The following is a 25,231-nucleotide window of genomic DNA, read 5'->3' as shown; positions in this document are numbered from 1 at the left end:
GATCCTGGACTTCCTGACGGGCTGCCCCCAGGTGGTAAGGTTAGGCAACAACACATCTGCCATGCTGATSCTCAACACGGGGGCCCCTTAGGGGTGCGTGCTTAGTTCCCTCCTGTACTCCCTGTTCACCCACGACTGCATAGCTGACCACGACTCCAACACCATCAAGTTTGCTGACGACACAACAGTGGTAGGCCTGATCACCAARAATGATGAGGCAGCCTATAGGGAGGAGGTCAGAGACCTGGCAGAGACCAACAACCTCTCCCTCAACGTGATCAAGACAAAGGAGCTGATCGTGGATTACAGGAAAAGGAGGGCCGATCACACCCCTATTTACATCGGCTGTAGTGGAGCAGGTTGAGAGCTTCAAGTTCCTTGGTGTCCACATCACCAACAAACTATCATGGTCCAAACACACTGAGACCATTGTGAAGAGGGCACAACACCTTTTCTGCCTCAGGAGACTGAAAAGATTTGACATGGGTCCCCAGATCCTCAAAGTTCTACAGCTGGATCAGCGAGAGCATCCTGACCGGTTGCATCCCCACCTGATATGGCAACTGCTCGGCATCTGACCATAAGGCGCTACAGAGGGTAGTGCGTACGGCCCAGTACATCACTGGGGCCAAGATTCCTGCCATCCAGGACCTATATACTAGGCGGTGTCAGAGGAAGGCCCAAAACTTTTCCAAGACTCCAGCTACCCAGTCATAGACTTTTCTCTTTGCTACCACACGGCAAGCGGTACCGGAGCACCAAGTCTGGGTCCATAAAGCTCCTTAACAGCTTCTACCCCCAAGCCATAAGTCTGCTGAACAATTAATCAAATGGCCACCGGGAATATTTACATTGAACCCCCCCCCCTCCTAACCTGTGCCCCCGCATATTGACTCGATACCGGTACCATCTGTATATAGTCTCGTTATTTTATTTTWAAAATTACTTTAGTTTATTTAGCAAATATTTTCTTAACTCTATTTCTTGAATTGCATTGTTGTTTATGGGCTTGTAAGTAAGCATTTCACGGTAAGGTGTTMTATTCGGCACGTGACATATAACTATTTTATTTGACCGCATCTGTAGGAGTAAGCAACACAGATGTTTCTTTAAGTGCCTAATGTTTATGCAGAAACAGGAAAGATGCCAATAATTGTTGTATATAACTGAGCTTTCGGTRAGGCGACCTTCATCAGAGCTGACTAAAAGTCCACTGACAGAAAGCTCTGCTATATTAAAATAAATTTGCCTCTGACTGGAAGTGTGTAGACTTTTTCCTGTTRCTCCATTTTGCCTTTTGCCTCCTTCATAAATCAGCTTTGGGTGTGTGGTTGATTCAGACGATTATCTATACATTGTTTATGCATACTTAGTGTATAGATTAGTGGTTCCCAACCTTTTCCGGTACCACCAACTGAATTTTACTCTGCCCGGAGTTTCCCTGAAGTGCCCCCTCGTGTGCATTTAACCAGTAGGCCTAAGGTTTAATGAGTTCTCAAGTACCCCCTGTGGATAGGCCAAGTACCCCCAGGGGTCCTCGTACCCCTTGTTGGGAACCACTGGTTTAGATGATGTAATTCATTATAAATTACACCTGTACCATGTTTGACTGATTGTTTTTAGTGTCTCAAAACTCATTTTGAGTGGTCCACAATGTGGATTGTAAATAATCTATAATTTGTATTATTGTATCATTGTGGAGTGACACTTAAATACATTTTTCGAACTTTAACCAACTCAAACCACTGTTCTGATATCCGCTGTTCCGTGTTGCAGGACTTTGATTGTTCTTGGAGAAACGTGTTGCATTAGATTTGTGTATAAAAGCCTTTTGAATTCCTGTAATATGGGCTAATGTGGTTGATGCCACWGGGGGTAATCATTGTAGCTCTATTGTTTCTAATGCCATGGTGGTGTGTGTAATACTAACAATGCTGTGTTTTTCTGTGTCTCCTCTACAGTAAGCATGTTTCTGAACACCCTGACCCCCAAATTCTACGTGGCTCTGACGGGGACATCCTCCTTGATATCAGGACTCATACTGGTAAGTTGATGATATTATATTCATATTATGACATTTAGCACATTTATCCAAAGCGACTTAGCTCAAATGATTCTATTATATTGACAAGATAGTTGAGTGACCGCTCTAACAATGGAAATGCATGTCCTCAAAGATGGAAGGCAGGTGGGAGGAGGTGAGATCAGGTGGGACKATTCTAGCCAATGAGAGGGCAGATGTACGTGTCAACAACAGGCACAACTGCGATATAAAATCGTTGACTTTGCCAAAATGCCACGTGTCCACWTTTATATAAGTGCTTTCATAACAACCTAACAATTACAGAACTTCTATTCAATCAAATAAACTGCACGTAGTAATTACATTTTTGTTGGCCAAATTCAACACGCTCTCATTGACCTCCATACAAAAATGTGACAGATTTTGGGTGGAGTAAACCCTCTTGCTTTGCCTTTTCCTCTCCGCTTACAGTCCAGTGAGTGCCAACATTTTAGTATATGATGATCTATGCCATTTAGCAGAAGATTTGTATCCAAAGCAAGATATTTGCAGTACAGGGAGTGCATAGCCACTACACTTAAGTATTGTGTGATGCCAGTGGGAATTAATCCCACAACACTGGTGTTGCTATCACCAGGCTCTTACCCACTGAGCCACACAGGACCAGCAAGTTGAGCCTCGTGTGTCTGTTGTACGGTGAGAGTGAACTGTGCTACAATGGTCTTTCTTCCAAAGAAAATGAAAACTAAAAAATAAGAGCACTACGGTAGCTTTAACTAGTGAACCTCATTCCTCTCTGTGGGTTGGCCAGTTTGTTTAGTTGCCTGGTAACGACGATGAGTCTCATAAGGCTCTTAAGCCTTCATTGTGTCCTATGAATAATTACAGTGGAGATGAGATTATATGTGCCTGGACTGTGATGTGTTAAAATACAGATAGATTCTTGTTATATTAATTACAGTCAGTTGAGACTAAGACGGTTAGGTAATAGGGCATTACTGTATCACCAAGACTAGAAGTAATGTAGACAAGGCAATACCAGTTGTGGATGACTTTCCAGATACAGTCAAGGATTTTGTGTGTGTGTGTGTGTGTGTGTCAGTCAGTGTTGAAATAGAGTTGCATATTGGGCCCTGTCTTGATTAGGCAATGCTAAAAGAGAACCATGTAAGAAAGTGTGCACATCTTTGTGCAGATGGTTTTAATTTCATATTTTAAGAGCATTAGGGCTCTTCAGAAATAAGATGTCCTGTGCTAGCCTGTGTTACGTTGCACTTAGTGGCATAATACCAAAAATCAAAGACCCTCTAAGGTTTGATAGGGCTGTCTTCGACTATCAGTGGTATGAGTGATGTAACCCAAAGGACATTCAACTAAATCGACATGGCCCTGAAGACCGATTTGGAATAGATCAGTCATACCAATTATACAGTCACATATTGTTTCTCTATGGCCCTGACCCTACTGAATCCTCCCTGAATCAACTGCCTCGTGTTGGTCTCCTGTCAGATATTTGAGTGGTGGTACTTCAGGAAGTACGGTACTTCCTTCATCGAGCAGGTGTCAGTGAGCCACCTGCGCCCTCTGCTGGGCGGCGTGGACAACAGCTCCCCAACCAACTCCAGCACCAGTAACGGAGACGCAGACTCCAACCGACAGAGTGTGTCTGGTAAGACTCCGAGATTTACTATATGGGTAGAGGATTCACTACATATATAGAGCGTTAACTAGATGGAGCATTTACAAACTAGGTAAAGCCTTCAGTGAGCGTTCACCAGAGTGTTTACTGTTAGTTACCCAGCTCCTCAGTGAGCGTTCACCAGAGTGTTTACTGTTAGTTCTTATCCAGCCTCCTCAGTGAGCGTTCACCAGAGTGTTTACTGTTAGTTACCCAGCTCCTCAGTGAGGCTTCACCAGAGTGTTTACTGTTAGTTACCCAGCTCCTCAGTGAGCGTTCACCAGAGTGTTTACTGTTAGTTACCCAGCTCCTCAGTGAGCGTTCACCAGAGTGTTTACTGTTAGTTACCCAGCTCCTCAGTGAGCGTTCACCAGAGTGTTTACTGTTAGTTACCCAGCCCTCAGTGTTTAGCGGTTCACCAGAGTGTTTACTGTTAGTTACCCAGCTCCTCAGTGAGCGTTCACCAGAGTGTTTACTGTTAGTTACCCAGCTCCTCAGTGAAGTGGCCTGAGAACCTGTGGTTTACTAAAGCCAGATGGAGTATATTGTTGTCCCCCAAGATCGGGGAGGGGACTGTGAATCTGTCTCCGTCCGTACGTTAGTCCCACACGATATCTCAGACAGCACTGGGACGATTTTGAGGGAACGTGGGTGAATGATGCGTCTTGCCATAGAGATCCGGCATTTACATAATYACACTGATTGGCCCAAGGCGGAAACTAAAGTGATTAACTTAAATTTGTTAGTCACATCTGATATCCCAAGGGGTGGCYCTGCATCATTTGTGGGGGACGACATATTTATTGTTGCCTTGTTGGTAGAAGAAAAGACACAGCCCAGCTCATTAATAGAGATATCTGATAGAGAATCTGCCTACACATTAGAGCATTTAGGCCTACTACAGACAAATAGAGCATTTAGTACCATTGAGTGCCTTATTGTTCGCTCCAACACCACTGAGAAATCCAGTGTGTGTTTTGGTTGAGTGAAATGGGATTATCTGAGCTGTACGGCATGATTGGTGAAATTGCTGTAGAATTATTTGCTGTTGTAATCCCTGTGTCTGGGGAAAGGAGGGTGATTTGAAGATGGACTGGCTAGTGATGAAGACCTGTGGATTTGGGATGCAGTCTGGTAGTACTGACCTGAAGCTTACAGAAGCTATGAAGTTGCCTTACTGTAGTGTAATTTAGTGTAGGAATGTCATGATGTACACTTGATCCCTAACTTGCTCAGGAGTACATTTAGGAGTCTACTTTGTCAGATACGCCTACAAAACCATCCCGAACAATGTCTTTCTCCTCTTGTTCCCTCAGAATGTAAAGTATGGCGAAATCCACTGAATTTATTTCGAGGGGCGGAATATAACCGGTGAGTCACATGATCCCTTCCTCTCCTCCCTCAAGTACCCCTGTTTCTCTCCATATCTCCGTGTTCTTCACTCTTTTCCATACTCTGTCCTGTTCTTCCCTCCTTCCCTCTCTCTGTTTCTCTGCTCTGCTATGTCCACGCGCTCTCTCACCTCGAGAGAGTTGGTAGTAATGGCTGGGTCTGATATGGTGTCAACAGGCTGAGAGAATCCCTGCCTCACCAGGAGCCCATGTTATTAGATCAGTGCTGCCTCCCCTTTTCTCTATTGCTTTTCTCTCTCTCCACTTTCTCTTTCTCTCTTTCATTCTAGATCTTTCCACCTCTCTCTTTCATTCTAGATCTTTCCACCTCTCTTTCATTCTAGATCTCTCCACCTCTCTCTCTTTCATTCTAAATCTCTCCACCTCTCTCACTCCCCCCAGACTTTTAGTAGAACCATGAACATTATTTTGACCGTGTGTGTGTGTGTCTACCAGGTATACGTGGGTGACAGGCCGAGAGCCACTCACGTATTACGATATGAATCTCTCGGCACAAGACCACCAGACCTTTTTCACATGCGACTCGGACCACCTCCGGCCWGCTGACGCCAGTAAGGAACATTCACACATCGCCCAGAGACGCACACATCGCCCAGAGACGCACACATCGCCCAGAGACGCACACATCGCCCAGAGACGCACACATCGCACAGAGACGCACACACACACATCGCCCAGAGACACACACACACACACATCACCCAGAGACCACACACACACACACACTCACCCAGAGACACACACACCACACACTGACCCAAGACACACACACACACACTGCACCCAGAGACACACACACTGCACCCAGAGACACAACCACACCACGCACCAGAGACCACACACACACACACACACACTGCACCCAGAGACACACACACACACACCTGCACCCAGAGACACACACACCACCCACAATGCGCACACACACACACACACACGCACCCAGAGACAACACACACACAGCTGCACCCAAGACACACACAAAACACACCACAGCGCACCCAGAGACACACACACACACACCACATCCCAGAGAGACACACACCACACCCTGTCACTCATCCCATCTCCAGGGAGGTGTGATTCATGTTCACAGGTAGTATCGTATCTCTCTGACCTCAATAACACATACTAATGTGTGTGTGTGTTTTTAGTAATGCAGAAAGCGTGGAGAGAGAGGAACCCACAAGCACGAATCTCTGCTGCACACGAATCCCTGGAACTAGAGGAGTGAGTAGTTACTTCTTTCACCTACAGAGATGCAGTGGAACATGGTTGGCCTCAGTTCACTCATGCATTACTTGAAAATAACCTATTATTTTTCTGAGGAATCTTCAATGAGGTCTCTTCAACTCTTCCTCAATTGAGGTTGTATCAACCCCACCTGTATACTGTTGTGTATATACAGCCTGACTATAAAGTGTGAGATACACACATAACATTTTCACATCGTCTTTCAGGATACTTTTTTTTAGGGGTCAACGGCATCACAACTTATTCTCCTTTGTGCTTAGTGTGTGGTCTTCCCCTGTTTCTCCCTCCAGCTACACTACATGACCAAAAGTATGTGGACACCTGCTCGTCAAACATCTCATTCCAAAGTCATGGGCATTAACATGGAGTTGGTCCCCCTTTTGCTGCGATAACAGCCTCCACTCTTCTGGGAAGGCTTTCCACTAGATGCTGGAACATTGCTGCAGGGCCTTGCTTTCATTCAGCCACGAGCATGAGTGAGGTTGGGCACTGATGTTGAGCGATTAGGCCTGGCTCGCAGACGGCGTTCCAATTCATCCCAAAGGGGTTGAGGTCAGGACTCTGTGCAGGCCAGTCAAGTTGTTCCACACCGATCTCGACAAACCATGTCTGCATAGGCCTCGGTTTGTGCACGGGGGAATTGTCATGCTGAACCAGGAAATGGCCCTTCCCCAAACTGTTGCCACACAGTTGGAAGCAGAGACTCCACTAGAATGTAATTGTATGCTGTAGCGTTAAGATTTCCCGTCACTGGAACTAAGGGGCCTAGCCCGAACCATGAAAAACAGCTCCAGACCATTATTCCTCCACCAAACTTTACAGTTGGCACTATGCAGTTGGGCAGGCAACCTACTCCTGGCATCCGCCAAACCCAGATTCGTCCTTCGGACTGCCAGAGGGTGAAGCGTGATMCATCACTCCAGAGAACACGTTTCCACTGCTCCAGAGTCCAATGGCGGCAAGCTTTACACCACTCCAGCCATCACTTTGGGGCGGCAGGTAGCCTAGTGATTAGAGCGTTGGGCCAGTAACTGAAAGGTTGCTAGATCGAATCCCCGAGCTGACAATGTAAAAATCTGTCGTTCTGCCCCTGAACAAGGCAGMMYKKSKACTGTTCCTAGGCCGTCATTGTAAATAAGAATTTGTTCTTAACGGACATGCCTAGTTAAATAAAGGTTACATTTTTTTAAATGTTAAAAAAACAACATGGCATTCAACAAGCTTACCACTTTACAACTGAGCCGTTGTTGCTCCTAGACATTTCCACTTCACAATAACAGCACTTAGTTTACCGGAGCAGCTGACTTGACGAACTGACTTGTTGGAAAGGTGGCATCCTGTCCAACAACATATGGAGATTGCATGGCTGTGTGCTCGATTTTATACATCCGAATCCACTCATTTGAAGGGGTGTCCACATACTTTTGTATATATACTGTATGTTGTCTTCCTCTCCTGTGTCGTCTTCCCCAAAAATTATTTTCACTCTTTTCCAACTGGTCTTATCTCTGTCTTGTCCTGTCAGCTGTGCAACAGCGTCCATCCTGCTGGCAGAGGAGGAGGCTACCACCATCGTGGAGGCAGAGAAGCTCTTCAAACAGGCCCTGAAGGCAGGAGAGGGCTGCTTCAGATGCAGCCAACAGCTTCAACACCATGGGGCACAGTACGAGGCACAGCACAGTGAGTACAAACAAACACAGTCACACACACACACAGCCAAACATACAGTCAAACTTACACACAGTTGAACCTACACACACAGTCGAAAGATTACGCATGCACCTGGTTGGAAACAGACGCACACTCTCAAAAACGTACATATACGCAAATAAATCTATTCGTGTGTGTGCACGGATGTGTGTGTGTGTCCATGTGTGTTATACCAGCTGAAATAACTTTGCTGCGGTGTTTCTCTCAGGAAGGGACACCAATGTTCTGGTTTACATTAAGAGGAGACTTGCTATGTGCTCTAGAAAGCTGGGCCGAACCAGAGAAGCTGTCAAAATGTTGAGAGACGTAAGTACAGTATACACCAAGCCGCCAGGAGGTTACGGACCAATCCCCAATCCTACTGTAGTTCCCACTGAAGATGAATTGTCTGTTAGATCAGCATTGATGTCGGGGGGAACTAGGGGGGGACTAGGTGAAAATGGGACTTGAGTAAAAGTTAGGCTTTGCCCCATTTTTACATGCCAATGTTTTCATTCACTATACATTTGTATGATAAATGTAACAAAAACATGTAACGAAACAACAGTGGCAGCAGGAAGCCTAGCAGTTAAGAGCATTGGGCCAGTAACCGAAAGGTCGCTGGTTTGAATCCCCGAGGCGACTTTGTAAAAAATCTGTCTGTGCCCTTGAGCAAGGCAACTTCATTTCTCCCGTATGTCGCTCTGGTTAAGAGTGTCTGCTAAATGACTCAAATGGAAATGTAMWGTACGTTCTGCAGCCTCAGAACATAGAGGTCTGGGGAAGTGGTTGGAGGTAGCCTGGTCCCAGATCTGCTGCTGTCGCCTCATCTCTTATTGACATGACAATTTTGCAAGACAGAGCAAATAGGTCTGGCACCAGGCTAGGTTTGAGGCTGTGTGGGACTGGGCGGGGTTACTAAAGTCTGACTGTTGTTTCACTGCCTGTCTGGTATTACATGTAACAACAGTTGTATGTTTTCCAGTTAATGAAGGAGTTCCCTCTCCTCAGTATGTTCAATATCCATGAGAACCTGCTGGAGTCGCTGCTAGAGCTGCAGAACTACGCAGACGTACAGGCCGTACTAGCCAAGTACGACGGTAAGACACACACACCTCTTAGAGTGAAAAAGAGTTAAACGTTGCTCATTGGTCCATGACCAGACATTCAAGAGACACCTATGCAGTACTAAAAATGTCACTGTGATTTTATTTCTGGAGATGAGACATAACCAGCCATAGGGGAAGTTTGAATGACAGACATTACATAAGAAAAGTCATAAAATACAAATCATTAGATAATAGAAGTCTACATCCAACCATTACCATATAACTTAAAGTGAGACTGTATTCTAGTGAAATCCTGTAAACCTTCCAATACCTTCAGTAAAAACCCTATTCCTTCCCTGTCTAGTGTAAATGTCTTCTAGTTAAGTGGAGGAAAAAGAACACGTATGTGCTTTGTCTCCCCACAGATATTAGTTTACCCAAATCAGCAACAATATGCTACACAGCAGCCTTGCTCAAAGCCAGGGCGGTATCGGACAAGTGAGTATCCTTTTACTACTGTTACAATGGCACCAAGTGCTTCACATACCTGAAGTAGTATTTAAAAGTTAGCCTGGGGCTATTTGTGTGACAGAGAGAATGATATTGAGTGATTCCGTTTTGAAATGGGTTAGGGCATTTTAAAACACCTCCTAGATATCCTAGTTCTGCGTATAAGACTGAGAGGATTCCATTTATCTTAGCATAGTAGCCCCTATGACTGCAGGTACACACATGCGCACACACACACACACACACACACACTACACTTTCACATACACTCAATGACCCACATTCTTACTCACACACACACTTGTGTCCTGTGTTCCCCATGCAGGTTCTCTCCAGAGGCAGCYTCGAGGCGAGGGTTGAGTACAGCAGAGATGAATGCTGTAGAAGCCATACACAGAGCTGTGGAGTTCAACCCACACGTCCCCAAAGTAAGACACAACAATGGAGCTACATACGTAACACTGCTAGTAGCATTACTACAGTGGTTGCTCCACTAAAAGTTTAGTGATTATGCTGCGGGACTTAGAGGTAATTTGTGGTTTAGTACGGTACCCTGCGTCACCACTTCATTMCTCCAGACCAGCARAAGGGGGAGTTAGAGCACTGATTAGGCTTTTGYGTCCTACTGTGTCTCTGACAATGAATGGGCGACATAAACCTAAATAGAAACTGATAATTGTTCACGACTTCAATATTACTTACTAAAACTGTTGTTACACTAAGGTTTTTATTCTTTATTTTGTTAGGATTATTTAGCTCTTACTGTAGTAATGTAGGCCACTCCCGACCGGTCATGTTGTACAGCGCCTGAGTGGTGCAACGGTCTAAGACACTGCTACAGATGCTAGTTCAGTACCCGCGCCGGCCTCGACTGGGAGACCCATGAGGTTTCTATCCCTCTAAAAACAGAAATAAATCATTCTAAAAAACACATTGGCTTTATTTACAAATTAGTAACAATGTCTCACACCATGTTCAAGAATGGACTTTTTCTTGCTCATTTTACCTTATTTGAAAACGAAATCATCTCCAAAATATTGTTATTTTTTAAACAAAGCGATTATTATTGTTATTATTATTATTCATTTAGAATGATATAAAAGCCTGTTGGATATTCCCACAGATATATTATTAACCCTGTTATTAGCAGGACAATATACATTGGTCATATTGTTCATGGCTCCTGAGTGGCGCACAATGGGATTGCCTTGCAGTTCTCCAGCTGTATCCACTGAAAGTGCTCAAGGTTCAAGGCACGAGGGCAGGGGGCACGGGATGAGCCGCGCACAGAAGACGGACCTAGCCCATGGGGAAGGGAAGAGGAGGGAGGGGGGTGGACCCCCACCCCGCCACACTAGGTAGCACAGAGCAACACTTTAAGGGGCATTGCACTAATAATGGCACTGACTAGAGAAACATTCCCACTGTTCTTAGTGCCAGTCTGCACATTCAAACTAAAACAATGTAACTAATAATGGCATCTTTATGCTTTTGTTAATAAAATAATGATAAAAATACTCTTTCAAAATGCCGATGTTTGTTTATTTAGTTATGGATCCATAACGAATTACTATGGGAAAAAATATCACTGAATTACAGAAATATTGGAACAAAGTTGTCTAATGAATGTTAACAACTTGTTGCTTACTTGAAAATATTCCTTCAAACACACATGGTCACGTTTTACAGCGCCATTATGGCTATTAGCAGGTAGCTGGACAATAGACTTGCCTAGAAGGAGGGTAGGGGGAGAATTCTATCATCAAATGTATTTCTTATTTAGGTTGGCTGTATCACAACTGGTTGTGATTGGTTGCAATTTCAGTAGTTTAAAGGCACAGTCAACTTAGTGTATGTAAACTTCTGACCCACTGGAATTGTGATACAGTGAAATAATCTGTCTGTAAACAATTGTTGGAAAAATTACTTGTCATGCCCAAAGTAGATGTCCTAACCAACTTGCCAAAACTATAGTTTGTTAACAAGAAATTTGTGGAGTGGTAGAAAAACTAGTTTTAATGACTCCAAGTGTATGTAAACTTCTGACTTCAAATTACTAACTACTTTGCACCAACTACGACGACTTCTACTGTAGAACCCGTTACTACTATACTACTACTGTAGAAACCCGTTACTACTACTACTACTGTAAAACCCGTTATACTACTACATACTGTAGAACGTACTACTACCACTGCTGTAGAACCGTTACTATACTACTAACTGTAGGAACACCCGTTACTACTACTACTACTTAGCACCCGTTACTATACACTCTGTAGAACCCGTTACTCGACTACTACTACTACTGTAGCACCTGTTACTACTACTACTACTACTGTAGCATTACTCCTATTGACTACTACTACTACTGTGTAGCACCAGTTACTATCTACTACACTTAGACCCGTTAACTACTAACTACTACTACTGCATAGTAACCCGTACTACTACTACTACACTACTACTACTGTAGCACCGTTACACTTACTACTATACTAGACTACTACATACTGTAGCACCCGTTACTACTACTACTACTCTGGTAGAACCCGTTACTACTACTACTACTATGTAGCACCCGCTTACTACTACACTCTCATAGAAACCCGTTACTACTACTACTGACTACTGTAGAACCCGTTACTACTACTACTACTGTAGCACCCGTTACTACTCTACTACTACTGCTTAGCACCCAAGTTACTACTACTATACTGCTGTAGAACCCGAGTTAAACTACTACTACTGACTACATCTTTAGAACCCGTTACTACTAACTACTATACTGTAGACCGTACTACTACTACTGATCTACTACTACTACTACTACTGTAGAACCCGTACCTTACTACTACTACTGTAGCACCCGTACTACTACCACTCTGTAGACCCGTACATACTACTACTACTGTAGAACCGTTACTACTACTACTACTACTTGTACACCTGACTATACTACTACTTACTGTAGCACCCGATCTACTACTTACTACTCGATAGAACCCGTTACTACTACTACTAACTACTGTAGAACCCGTTACTACTACTACTACTACTCGCTTAGAACCCGTTACTACTACTCACTACTACTTAACAGTAGAACCACTACTACTACTACTACTACTACTACTACTACACTACTACTACTTACTCTGCTTAGAAACCGTTATTACTACTTGTAGCACCCGGTTACTACTACTACTACTACTATAGAAACCCGTTACTACTACTACTACTACTACTACTACTACTACTGTAGCACCCTTACTACTACACTACTACTACTTCTACTGTAGAACCCTATTTACTACTACTACTACTACACTAGCGTACTAACTACTACTGTAGCCCTATGCACTCTACTACCCAATGCTGACCTTACCGATGTAGCACCCGTCGTACTCCACTACTACTACTACTTAGCACCTTGACTACTCACTACTGTAGCAAACCCCGTTACTACTACGTCCAGCTAACCTACTACTAACTACTGTAGAACCGTACTTACTACTACTACTGTAGAACCTGTTACTACTACTACTTACCTACAGGAAACCCATAACTACTAATATTCTAATTTAGTGTAGTAATTGTAGTTTGTGGTGCACAGTAATAGTATAGCTAGTGCCTATAGACGTAGTAGTAGTACGTTATCTTGGCTTCTGTAGTTAGTTAACTGGTTTCTCACATTTATTTTAGTTCTAAGTAGTAGTCATCTCTCTCTCTTCTCTCATGCCTCCATCTCTCCTTTCATCCCCTCTACCTACTTACATTCCTCTCTCGTGCCTCTCTACTCTCCCTCATCCAACTCGACTCTACATCTCATCTTCTACCGTCTTGTAGTCTCACACTGAGTTTTCTTATGCTTCCCCTCTCTTACGGTCTCATCCTTCATTGTCTGCGTGAGCAGCAAGAACTAACAAATATGATCAAGCTTGATCGTAGAGAGACTTCACACTTAAACATCTAATGTTAAAAACTTACCTTTTTCACCTGAGTACATCTCAACCTGTACTAAGTTGACAACGTGAAAGACCAGGTAATAATGATTTATGTCATCAAAACATTTTAACTTCTGATCACGTACTCTACTTAACATGTTGGCCAGAGCCGTGTTGGAATAAAAAATATTGCCTCACATGATATCAAAAGATTATTGCATGCTGTTCCAGTCGCTAGTTCTGAGAGCAATCAACAGCATATTTCAGGAAAGAAATCTGAAAATATTTTGAAGACCTCCAACCCAGCAATAGCCCCCACCTCCAAATGAGAAAGCAATGATCTCCCCTCTACCCTTTAACACGATTCGACACAAAGCGCATTGAGCCCAGGCCTTGTCCCAACCCCCTCGCCATCCCTCAGCTCTGATAAGCTTACCTAAGTAAGATTTACAGAGGAGCAGGGCCTTCTCCTGCCCAAGCCTCTCAATTCCATCCATGGTGCACAATTATGCCCGGTACCACAAGTGGCAATCAGCTACTCTTAACTGACTAGCCATTGTCCTATCAGAAGCCACTTTTTCCAACTCAACCTCATCTCAACTTCACTTTGTATTTAGAAACGCCGGATTACTACTACTACTACTGTAGAACCCGTTACCTACTACTACTACTACTTCAACTCACTACTACTTACTGCAGAACCCGTTACTACTACTTACTACTACTACTATTAGAACCCATAACTACTAATATAAAATTATGTTAGTTGGTTTTACCAGGTCTAGAACTATAGTAGTAGGTGCATCCAGCTAATCAGTAGTACTTCTGCTGGAGTTGCTGCGTGCTTACATATAAGTAGGAGTAGTAGTATGCATTGGAACAGTAGTAGTTATGGGATTCTGTAGTAAGTACTGCGTCTTCGACAGTAGTAGTAGTACTGGCCTAGCACTCCTTACTTGAATTACTACAACTACTACAAATACTACTACTGTAGCACTACTGTAGCACTACTAATACTACTGTAGCACCACTAATTACTACTACTACTAACTGTAGCACTACTACTACTACTGTAGCACAACTTACTATTACTACCACTTACTAAACTCAGACGTAAGATAAACCACCCACCTGACAGGTGTGGCAGCATATCAAGAAGCTGATTAAACAGCACCTTGTGCTGGGCACAATAAAAGGCCATTCTAAAATGTGCAGTTTTGTCGCACAACACAATGCCACAGATGTCTCAAGTTTTGAGGGAGCATGTAATTGGCATGATGACTGCAGGAATGTCCACCAGAGCTGTTGCCAGACAATTGAATGTTAATGTCTCTGCCATAAGCCGATACGGCTTTTTAGAGAWTTTGGCAGAGCGTCCAACCATCCTCACAACTGCAGACTGTAAACTGTAAACTCAGCAAAAAAAGAAARGTCCTCTCACTGTCAACTGTGTTTATTTTCATCAAACTTAACGTGTAAATATTTGTATGAACATAACAAGATTCAACAACTGAGACATAAACTGAACCAGTTCCACAGACATGTGACAATGTGTCCCTGAARAAAGGGGGGGTCTAAATGTAAAGTAACAGTRAGTATCTGGTGTGGCCACCAGCTGCATTAAGTACTGTAGTACATCTCCTCCTCATGGACTGCACCAGATTTGCCAGTTCTTGCTGTGAGATGTTACCCCACTCTTCCACCAAGCACCGAATTCCAAGAAAAAAAAAAAATTCTGGAGATGGCCCACCCTCACCCTCCAATCCAACAAGCCCAGACGATGCAATGATTGAATCTGTGCTCTCGGCATGGCTATGCAGAACACGACATTTCCCGTCTGCAGAAATTCACACACAGAACGACAGTATGGTCTTGTGTCATGTCATGCTGAGGGTCATCAGAGACCCAGGAAGGTACACATAGGAGGAATTGTCTTCCGTAACGCACACGATGAGCAATTCTGCAATGAAACAACCAAGGCTCAGTCCGATGATGCTAGTGACCAATACCCAGACCATGACGGACCCTCCACCCCAAACCTCCCCCAGAGTACAGGCCTCGGTGTAGCGCTCATTCCTTCGACGATAAACGGGAATCCGACTATCACCCCTGGTGAGACAAAACCGCAACTCGTCAGTGAAGAGCACTTTTTGCCAGTCCTGTCTGGTCCAGCGACGGTGGGTTTGTGCCCATAGGCAACATTGTTGCCGGTGATGTCTGGTGAGGACCTGCCTTACAATAGGCCTACAAGCCCTCAGTCCAGCCTCTCTCAGCCTATTGCAGACAGTCTGAACACTGATGGAGGGATTGTGCGTTCCTGGTGTAACTCGGGCAGTTGTTCTTGCCATCCTGTACCTGTCTCGCAGGTGTGATGGTCGGATGTACCGATCCTGTGCATGTGTTGTTATACGTGGTCTGCCACTGCGAGGACGATCAGCTGTCCATCCTGTCTCCCTGTAGCGCTGTCTTAGACGTCTCACAGTACGGACATTGCAATTTATTGCCCTGGTCACATCTGCAGTCTTCATTCCTCCTTGCAGCATGCCTAAGACATGTTCACGCAGATGAGCAGGGATTTTGGGCATCTTTCTTTTGGTGTTTTTCAGAGTCAGTAGAAAAGCCTCTTTAGCGCCCTAAGTTTTCATAACTGACCTTAATTGCCTACTGTCTGTAAGCTGTTAGTGCCTTAATGACCGTTCCACAGGTGCATGTTCATACATTTTTTATGGGTCATTGAACACGCATGGGAAACCGTGTTTAAACCCTTTCCAAGGAAGATCTGTGAAGTTATTTATATTTTTTATTTATCTTTGAAAGACAGGGTCCTGAAAAAGAGATTTCTTTTTTTGCTGAGTTTACTCGTACTACTACTACTACTGTAGCACCACTAACAACAACTACTACAGCCAGTGGTGGAAAAAGTACCCAATTGTCATACTTCAGTAAAAGTAAAATGTCTTAATAGAAAATGACTCAAGTGAAAGTCTCCCAGGAAAACCACTAACTACTACTACTGTTGCACTCCTATTGTTACTACTACAAATCAGAGGTCGACCGATTAATCGGCAGGGAAGATTGTTATGAAAATTTGAAGTCGGTTATCTGCATTTTTGGATGCTGATTATGGCCGATTACATTGCACTCCACAAGGAGACTGCGTGGCAGGCTGACCACCTGTTACGCGAGTGCAGCAAGGAGCCAAGGTAAGTTGCTAGCTAGCATTAAACTTATATTATAAAAAACAATCAATCTTAACATAATCACTAGTTTAACTACACATGGTTGATGATATTACTAGTTTATCTAGCTTGTCCTGCGTTGCATATAATCAATGCGGTCGCTGTTAATTTATCGAGTCACAGCCTACTTCGCCAAACGGGTGATGGTTTAACAAGCGCATTTGCGAAAAAAGCACTGTCGTTGCACCAATGTACCTAACCATAAACATCAATGCCTTRCTTAAAATCAATACACAAGTAAAAAATGTTAAACCTGCATATTTAGTTAATATTGCCTGCTAACACGAATTTCTTTTAACTAGGGAAATTCTGTCACTTCTCTTGCGTTCTGTGCAAGCAGAGTAAGGGTATATGCAGCAGTTTGGGCCGCCTGGCTCGTTGCGAACTGTGTGAAGACCATTTCTTCCTAACAAAGACCGTAATTAATTTGCCAGAATTTTACATAATTATGACATAACATTTGAAGGTTGTGCAATGTAAGAGCAATATTTAGACTTAGCGTTGCCGCCCGTTCAATAAAATACGGAACGGTTCTGTATTTCACTGAAAGAATAAACGTTTTGTTTTCGAAATTATAGTTTCCGGATTTGACCATATTAATGACCTAAGGCTCGTATTTCTGTGTGTTATTATATTATAATTAAGTCTATGATTTGATAGAGCAGCCTGACTGAGCATGGCTTGTCAATGTTGATAGGGTGTATTCACCAGCTAAATAAGTGTCTTGTTTCAACCTATTTCACGGGGGCTGTTCACTTTTAAGCAGATCTCGCCAATAGATAATTGTACAATGCTTGGTTTCTCTGCATCAGTATGTTTGGTGGGTCTGATGCGCCCTGTATCCCCGGGGTGCCTACCGTGTAAGTGTACGTCAGTCGTCGTGTAGTCGTCTGGGTGTCCCGTCGTCGTAGTCCTGGCGTCCGGGTCCGTAGTTCGTAATGTGGGTTCTCTCGTCCGTCGTGTAGTCGTCGTCGTGGGTTGTCCCGTCGTCGTCGTCGTTCGTAGTACGTCGTAGTGTTCGGTTCCGTCGTCTCGTCGTAGTGTCGTCGGGTGTAGTCGTCATCGGGTTTCCCAGTCGTAGTCGTAGTCGTCAGGGTTTCCGCCGTTCGTCAGCGTACGTCGTCGTAACGTTTCGTAGTCGTGTCGTCCCGGGTTTCCAGTCGTCATCGTCTCGTCCGGGTTCCCGTGTCGTAGTGTCGTGGGTTTCAGCCCGTAGTCGTCAGTCCGGGTGCTCCCGTAGTTCGTCTCCGTAAGTGGGTGCTCCCGTTCGTAGTGTCGTGTCGTAGTCGTCGTCTAGTCGGTCGTCGTCCGGGTTTCCAGTCGTAGTAGTCGTAGTCCCGGTTCTACCCGCAGTGGTGTCGTCGGGGTGCCGTCGTCGTCGTCGTCGTCGTAGTCGTCGTCGTCAGTCGTAGTCCGGGTTTCCCGCTCGTCGTAGTCGTCGTCCGGGTTCTCCCCGCCGTGGTCGTGCGTCCGGGTGCTGTAGTCGTGTCGTCCGGGTTTCCCGCCGTGTAGTTGTCCGGGTGCTCCCGTAGTAGTCGTAGTAGTCCCCGGGTTCTACGTAGAAGCGTCGTCGTGGTTGCCCCGTCGTCTTTTGCCGTACGCCGTTTCCTCCCTTGAGTCCTTCCTCGTTTTTTCCCCCCTCCTTTTGTACCCCTCTCGTTTTGGCCAGTTGGTTCGGCTCTCTTATGGGCCTGCACCAGTCGTTTTTCCCCCTTGATTTCCGCGCTTTTTCCTTGTCTCCATTCCGTGGGTCACGCGTTTCCCTCCATCAGTTGACTGTGCTTTCCCTCACTGCACTTGCCCACCCACTCCCCCGTTTGTGCTGGCCCTCATAGCATCCCATTTGCTATGTAGAACTTCTCCTCCCTTCTTTATCGGCCCGTTCTTGTCCCAAGCTCCTGCTCACATGCTACTAGGTGAGACATTGTCCTGGAATGTGTTACTGGTGTGTGTCGGAAAACGCTTTGCTTTTGCATTGAAATATGTTTCATGTGCACCACCGTCATTTTGATAATCGTTGCCAATTTTAAAAACTCCACCCGGTTGTTCATTAACAGTAGATTGTCAATTCAGCTTTTGGTGTTTTGTGCAATGAATGTTTTTTACACTGCTGTACTCTCTGTTTATTATCTATGCATCAGCGCTCCCATCCTGGTATCCCTATACTTCTATGTCAATTGTAAGCATGGCTCATATTTTTCACCCCTCTCTGTCGTTTGGCTCCCTAACTCCTCCACCTCTACTGGTACTCTCTTTTGACTGTACCCCTACGCGTGTTTTTCTCTTCTTTTCTTCACCCCCGCTTCGCTGCCTTACTTCTGTTTACATTGTTTTCGTTTGGCTGTGCGCTGGCCTCGCCGGTGGGCTGTTTTCTTCGTCCGTGGCCTTTTCGTGCTGCTTCCAGTGGTTGCTCTGTGCCTCCCTACGTGTGGGGGGGTGGGGGTCCCCTCCTCTCTTCTTCCCATGGGCTCGGTCGTACTTCTGTGCGCGGTCCTCCGTGGGCCCTCTCTCTCCCCCCCCGGAGGCGGGGCACCGGAGGCTGGGGGCGGTTTGGCTGCGCCGGCCAGCGACGGACTCGCCCTGGGCGGGCAGCGGCGGGAGGGGGGGTGGCCCCGCAACCACTCGGTGACCGGCCCATTTACAGGGGCCTTGCACTACACTGCCCTGCCTCGCGCGCCTTCCCTGTTTCTTCTGGCCCGTCTGCACTTCACATCACCACTGTAACTCATACTGGATCTTTCTGCTTTTTTCTCACTACATGATCCATCTCTTTCCCCTGCTGCATGTTTGTTTTCTTTAGTTATGGCTCCCTCCGCATTCTACTGGACCATATATGAACTTACAGCAATATTGCGCCCGTTGTCTTCTGCTGTTAAATTGTTGCTTACTTGACACATATTCTTCCACCCTGGTCCCGTTTTCACAGGCTTTCTGGTCTTCGCGTGTGGCCTCGCTTGCCTCGCCGGAGGGTGGGGAGCTTCTCTCTCCCCTGTATTTCTTATTTCGGTTTGGCTGTTCTCCCTGATTTTTGTGCTTGGTTGTCCTTACGTCGTTTTCAGGCAACCTCCCCTTGTGTCTGTACCTTGCCCCTGCCTTGTGATCCGTGAATTCCTCTGTCTGTTCCCCTTGTTGCCCTTCTTGTCCTGCCCGTGCTGTCCTCCCCTTGCCCCCTACTAGTTTGTTTCCCCCCTTTGTGGCGTGGTAGCCCATCGTTTTCCTGTCCCGTGTTGTCACTTCTGCTTCACTGTCCATCTGTTGCCCTCCGCCGTCTTCTCTGTTACGCGGTTTCCTCTCCTCCTCCTCCTGTAGCCCGTTCCTCTTCCTACTGCTGTAGACGTTAATACTCCTATACTGTAGCACCGTTCTCCTCCCCTGCTGTCGCCGTTCCTTCTCCTCTAATGTCGCCCGTTTCCTAACAAATATACCTTCCTCTTCTCCTCCTCTAACTCCTACTGTGCCGTTCTCACCACTGCTGTCGCAACCGTTATCTACTCACTCACTATGTCGCGACCGTTCTATACTCTACTCTCCTACCCTCTCTCCTACTATACTTGTCGCACGTTAACTCCTCCTCTCCTACTGTAGCACCCTTCTCTACTCATGCTGTAGACCGTTACTCCTAACTAACCTTTTTGTGACGCGTTATCTAAATACTATAATCTGTCGCAACGTATCACTCTATAACTCCTCTCACTAAATATTATTCCTGTGTAGAACCCCGTTTACTAATCTACTGATATAACTGTACGTTATTCTACTGTAGCGTTATCTACTACTACTAATACTACTGAAGAACGTTACTACTACTACTATATACTAATACTACTTGTGCAGGTTACTACTACTATTTAGTACTGTAGAACCTTCACTCTATTACTACTATGTGGCAGTTACTACTATACTGTAGACCGTTCTATACTATAATACTACTATATCTCTGTAGCACCGTTAATACTATACTACTACTATATACTAATGTGACCGTTTACTACTATGTGAACCGTTATACTATGATAATGTAGAACCCGTTACTTATATACTCTACTACTCTACTTACTGTAGAACCGTTATACTATATTCTATATATAATTAGACCATAAATAATATTAGAAATTAGTTAGTGGTTTTCCAGTAGAAGTAGTAGTAGTGGTGATCAGTAATGTAGTCTTTGTAGTTTGTGTGCTACAGTAGTAGTAAGTAAGTAGTAGGTGTGGTATGGAAGTAGTCGTTTATGGGTTTGTAGGTAGTAATGGTTCTACCAGTAGTAGTAGTTCTGTAGCACTCTACTATTATACAAAACAAATACTACTACTGTAGCTATGTAGACTACTATACTATGTAGAACATAATTATAGTACTTACTAATGTAGCATTAATATAATATGTAGCAAACTTACTATTGACTACCACTTACTAACTCAGACGTAAGATAACCACCTACACTGAAGGTGTGGCAGCATATCAAGAAGCTGATTAACGACGCTTGTGCTGGGCCAATAAAAGCCATTCTAAAAATGTGCAGTTTTGTCGCAGCACCATGCCCAGATGTTCAAGTTTTGAGGGAGCAGGTAATCTGGCATGATGACTGCAGAATCTCACCAGAGCTGTTGAGACAATTGAATGTTAATGTCTCTGCATAAGCGATACTCTTTTTAGAGTTTTTGCAGCGTCACCTCTCACAACTGCGACTGTAAACGTAAACTCAGCAAAAAAAAAATGTCTCCTCACTGCAACTGTGTTTTAGTTCATCAACTTAACGTGAAATATTTGTAGAAATACAGATTCAAAACTGAACATAAACTAGACCAGTTCCAAGACATGTGAATGTTCGTATGCAGGGGGGGTCTAAATGTTAAGTACAGTCAGTATTGGTGTGGCACCAGCTGCATTAAGTATGTAGTCTCTCTCTCATGGACTGCAGAGATTTGCAGCTATACCATTGATAGTGAGATGTTTCTCTTGAATAGGTAACGGTACCCCTGTATATTAGCCCGCTATTGTTATATTTTTTTGTGCACTTTTTTTACTTTAGTTTATTATAGCTTAAATTCTATTTCAAGTCTTTGAAATAGCAACAGAACTGTCACTTCTAGTGTTATTCTTTCACTAGCGTGGAGAGTGAAGACATTGTGTCACGCTGTAAGGTCACCTGTTTACTATCAAACACATGTTGTGATTGTAGGTAGCTAGTCTCGTGCAAAATGTGAAGATATTTGTGTGCATTGTGAGTGTTTGATCGTCGAGTGCGCTCAGTTCGGACGAACAGTCGGACTTCAGTGGTGCGCGTAATATTTGTCTGCCCGGCACCTCATAGCTGTCGAAACACTCATACATTGCTAGAGAAGTACAGAATGCCTCTTTCGCCACCGGAATGAAGTATGGTTTTACAGACTGTGCGACCGATTGGACCAGAATTGGGTTCCTGATGGTGTGGGATTGAAGGGGTCCCTGCCCTGGGCGGTGTTCGATGCGCTAAGTGATAGTGCGGTCACGCTTGCGTCCCGCTGGAGCAGGAGGGGCCCACGTGCGGGGAGGCGCTTGTCTTCCTGTACCGCAAACGCGCTGCGCTTATTGCTTGACTGCTCAGCTCTCCCGCTGATGCTGTGACCCCCACCCCCGCCCTGACGGCCCTCCCCTCACCTGCGCTCCGCTCCCGCAGTCCCGGCCTCGGTGGTCGCGCTCCGTTCCTTTCGACGAATAACCGGGCCTCTCGCCTACTCACCTGGTGAGAAACCCGACTCGTCAAGTGGAAAGCGCACGTTTTGCCCGTCTGTCTGGTGCAGCGCGGTGGGTTTGTGCCCTAGGCACCATTGTTCGCGTGATGTTGGTGAGGACTGCTACAATCGGCCTCAGCCCTCGTCAGCTTCTCGTAATTGCAGACAGTCTGACCATGAATGGAGGGAATTGTGCGTTCTGTGTAATCGGGAAGTTGTTCTTGCATCCTGTACGCTGTCTCGCGGTGTGATGGTCGGATGTAGTCTGTTGCTGGTGTGTTATATGGTTGGAGGTGTTGAGAGGTTACTATTAATGGCGAGAGAACGATGAAAGTACTGTTCCTCATCGGACAACGAACATTAAATTAAACTGTTTTACCTCTGTGGCTGTTTCTTTCGCCCTCTCCCAGTAAAGTGAGATTTGGCAGAATTTTTTGAGGAGCAAGTGAGTATACACCTCTGAGTCTTCTTCTCTTGCGCATTCAGCCTCAGATGTTCACGCAGCTGAGCAGGGCATTTTGGGCAATCTTTCTTTAGAGAGATAGACAAGGTCCGTCAAGCAAAGCCTTTTAAGCGCCTAAGTTTTTCAATAACTGGACTTAATTTTGCCTTTTACTGTCTGTGCTGTTAGTGCTTAAATGAACGTCTCCACCCAGGGTGCCTGTTTATCATACATTTTTTTATGGTCCTTGAGACAGAGCATGGGGAAATCATAGAGATGTTTATATGTATCGCTCGCTCTATTTTTATCAAAATAGGAAAAGTAATTTGTTTGTTGAGTTTTTTTTATTTATATTTTTAAAGTAATGATGAATATTGATATAGATATCACTATTGTAAAGGCAAGGGATTGATTATGTACAAAAAATAAGTCAGATTTTTTAACATCGTTTTTTATATTGAGTATCTGAGTTATATAGAATACATCGTACTAATGATAAGCTAACTTTAGATAGAGGCAGTGGTACAACAAAAAATATCTTAAAAGAAGGTGGTGGACACAGTAACCATTGTATACTTGACGAGTAAGAAATAAATGTCTTAAAAAAGACAAATCGATGCAAAGATTGGTCTGATAAAGTTATACACGTAAGGGAGAAAGAACTAAGTTAGTAATGCTAAATCTGTAAAAAAGATGGTGCTTCCTCCAGACGACTAGAATACATCTGACTGGTTATATCACCATGTCAAATGAGGTCACGGCCGGACGTCTTAATCGGCGGGACTAGATTGTTTTTTTTTTCTATATGCCGTCGGGGTATATTATGTTTACATATGCCTTTTTGGGATGAGAAGTTAGTCATAGGTATTCGCAGTTTAATGTTGAAAAGCTATTACAGATCCAGGGCGCTGGGGCGGTGCGCAGAGACATTATAGCCATAATATTTTTAAGAGTACTAGAGATGTGACAGACAGGTCTGCCATCGGCTGGAAATGAATCGTTGTCGTAATCTGAGCTACATATCATCTTTTAGATAGATTGGTGCACTCAGTGCTGATATTATCTTTCCTTACTTCGGTTTTCCTCCCCTGAGTTTTTGCTTCTTATATCGTGTCTTAACTACGACTCTTATATTTTACAGCTCAGATACTGCGTTGCTCTATCCCTGCGGTCGGGCTGTTACCTTTAATTCGGTTCCAGCCTCTTCGCCCTAAATCGCGACTTAAATGTGATGTGGGAGTATCACTCAATGGCGTTAATTTGGCGCTTCACCCGTCTATGGTCGCAATTATTTGTTGAATAATTGAATGGTTATTGACACTTTTATACTATTACGCCCCTGTGGTGGGCTACAATTAGCATTACTCTATGTAGACATTATCTCTTTACATCTCAATCACGAAACTCGATAACTGAACCTGTTACGGCCGTCATTTCTTTAGTTTTGTAATTTGCCTGTACCCGCATTTCTTTTCAACTCGGGGCAAATTTCTTGTCACTTGCTCTTGCGTTCTGTGCAGCGCGTCGGGTCTATGCGCATTGGGTCGTGGCTCGGTTGCGACTGTTGACGACCGCTTTCTTGTCCTCCAAGACGTGTTAAATTTGCAGGTTTTACATCAGTTCGGACACTAACACTTTGAGGTGTGTGCAATGTTCAGCAGAGTCAACAGAGCTTTTTTTTTATTTATAACAAAGCAAATGTTTATCTTCGCTTAGCGTGCGCCGTTCTCACTGTACTCCGGACAGGTTTTCTGTAATTTTCCCTGCTAAGAATGAAACGTTTTGTTTTCGAAATTATAGTTTCCGGATTTGACCATATTAATGACCTAAGGCTCGTATTTCTTGTGTTATTTATATTATATTAAGTCTATGATTGATAGAGCAGCCTGACTGAGCGGTGGTAGGCAGCAGCAGGCTCGTAAGCATTCATTCAAACAGCAGTTTCCTGCGTTTGCAGCAGCATTTCGCTGTGCTTCAAGCATTGCGCTGTTTATGACTTCAAGCCCTATCAACTCCCGAGATTAGGTGGCAATACTTTAGTGCTATAGAACTCCAATGTATATGAAATAAATGTTTAGAGATAATAGTCCTATATTCCTATATAACTACAACCTAAATTCTTAACTGGGAATATTGAAGACTCATGTTAAAGGACCAACCCAGCTTTCTTATGTTCTGAGCAGGAATTGAAACGCTTTTTTACATGGCACATATTTGTTTTACGTTCTTCTCAACACTGTGTTTTTGCATTATTTAAACCAAATTGAATGTTTCATT

The 25,231-nt window shown here is 44.4% G+C and overlaps 1 pseudogene; it reads left to right on the top strand.

Annotated features, from left to right (window-relative positions):
* The window catches only part of LOC111962721 (suppressor of tumorigenicity 7 protein homolog), a 94,729-nt pseudogene that overhangs the window by 60,699 nt on the left and 8,799 nt on the right, over positions 1 to 25,231 (top strand).

The sequence above is a fragment of the Salvelinus sp. IW2-2015 genome, linkage group LG4q.1:29 (genome assembly GCF_002910315.2).
Source record: "Salvelinus sp. IW2-2015 linkage group LG4q.1:29, ASM291031v2, whole genome shotgun sequence".
Classification (NCBI taxonomy): domain Eukaryota; kingdom Metazoa; phylum Chordata; class Actinopteri; order Salmoniformes; family Salmonidae; genus Salvelinus; species Salvelinus sp. IW2-2015.
Note: the sequence above shows the minus strand (reverse complement) of the source record. Positions and strands in the feature narration are given on the sequence as shown.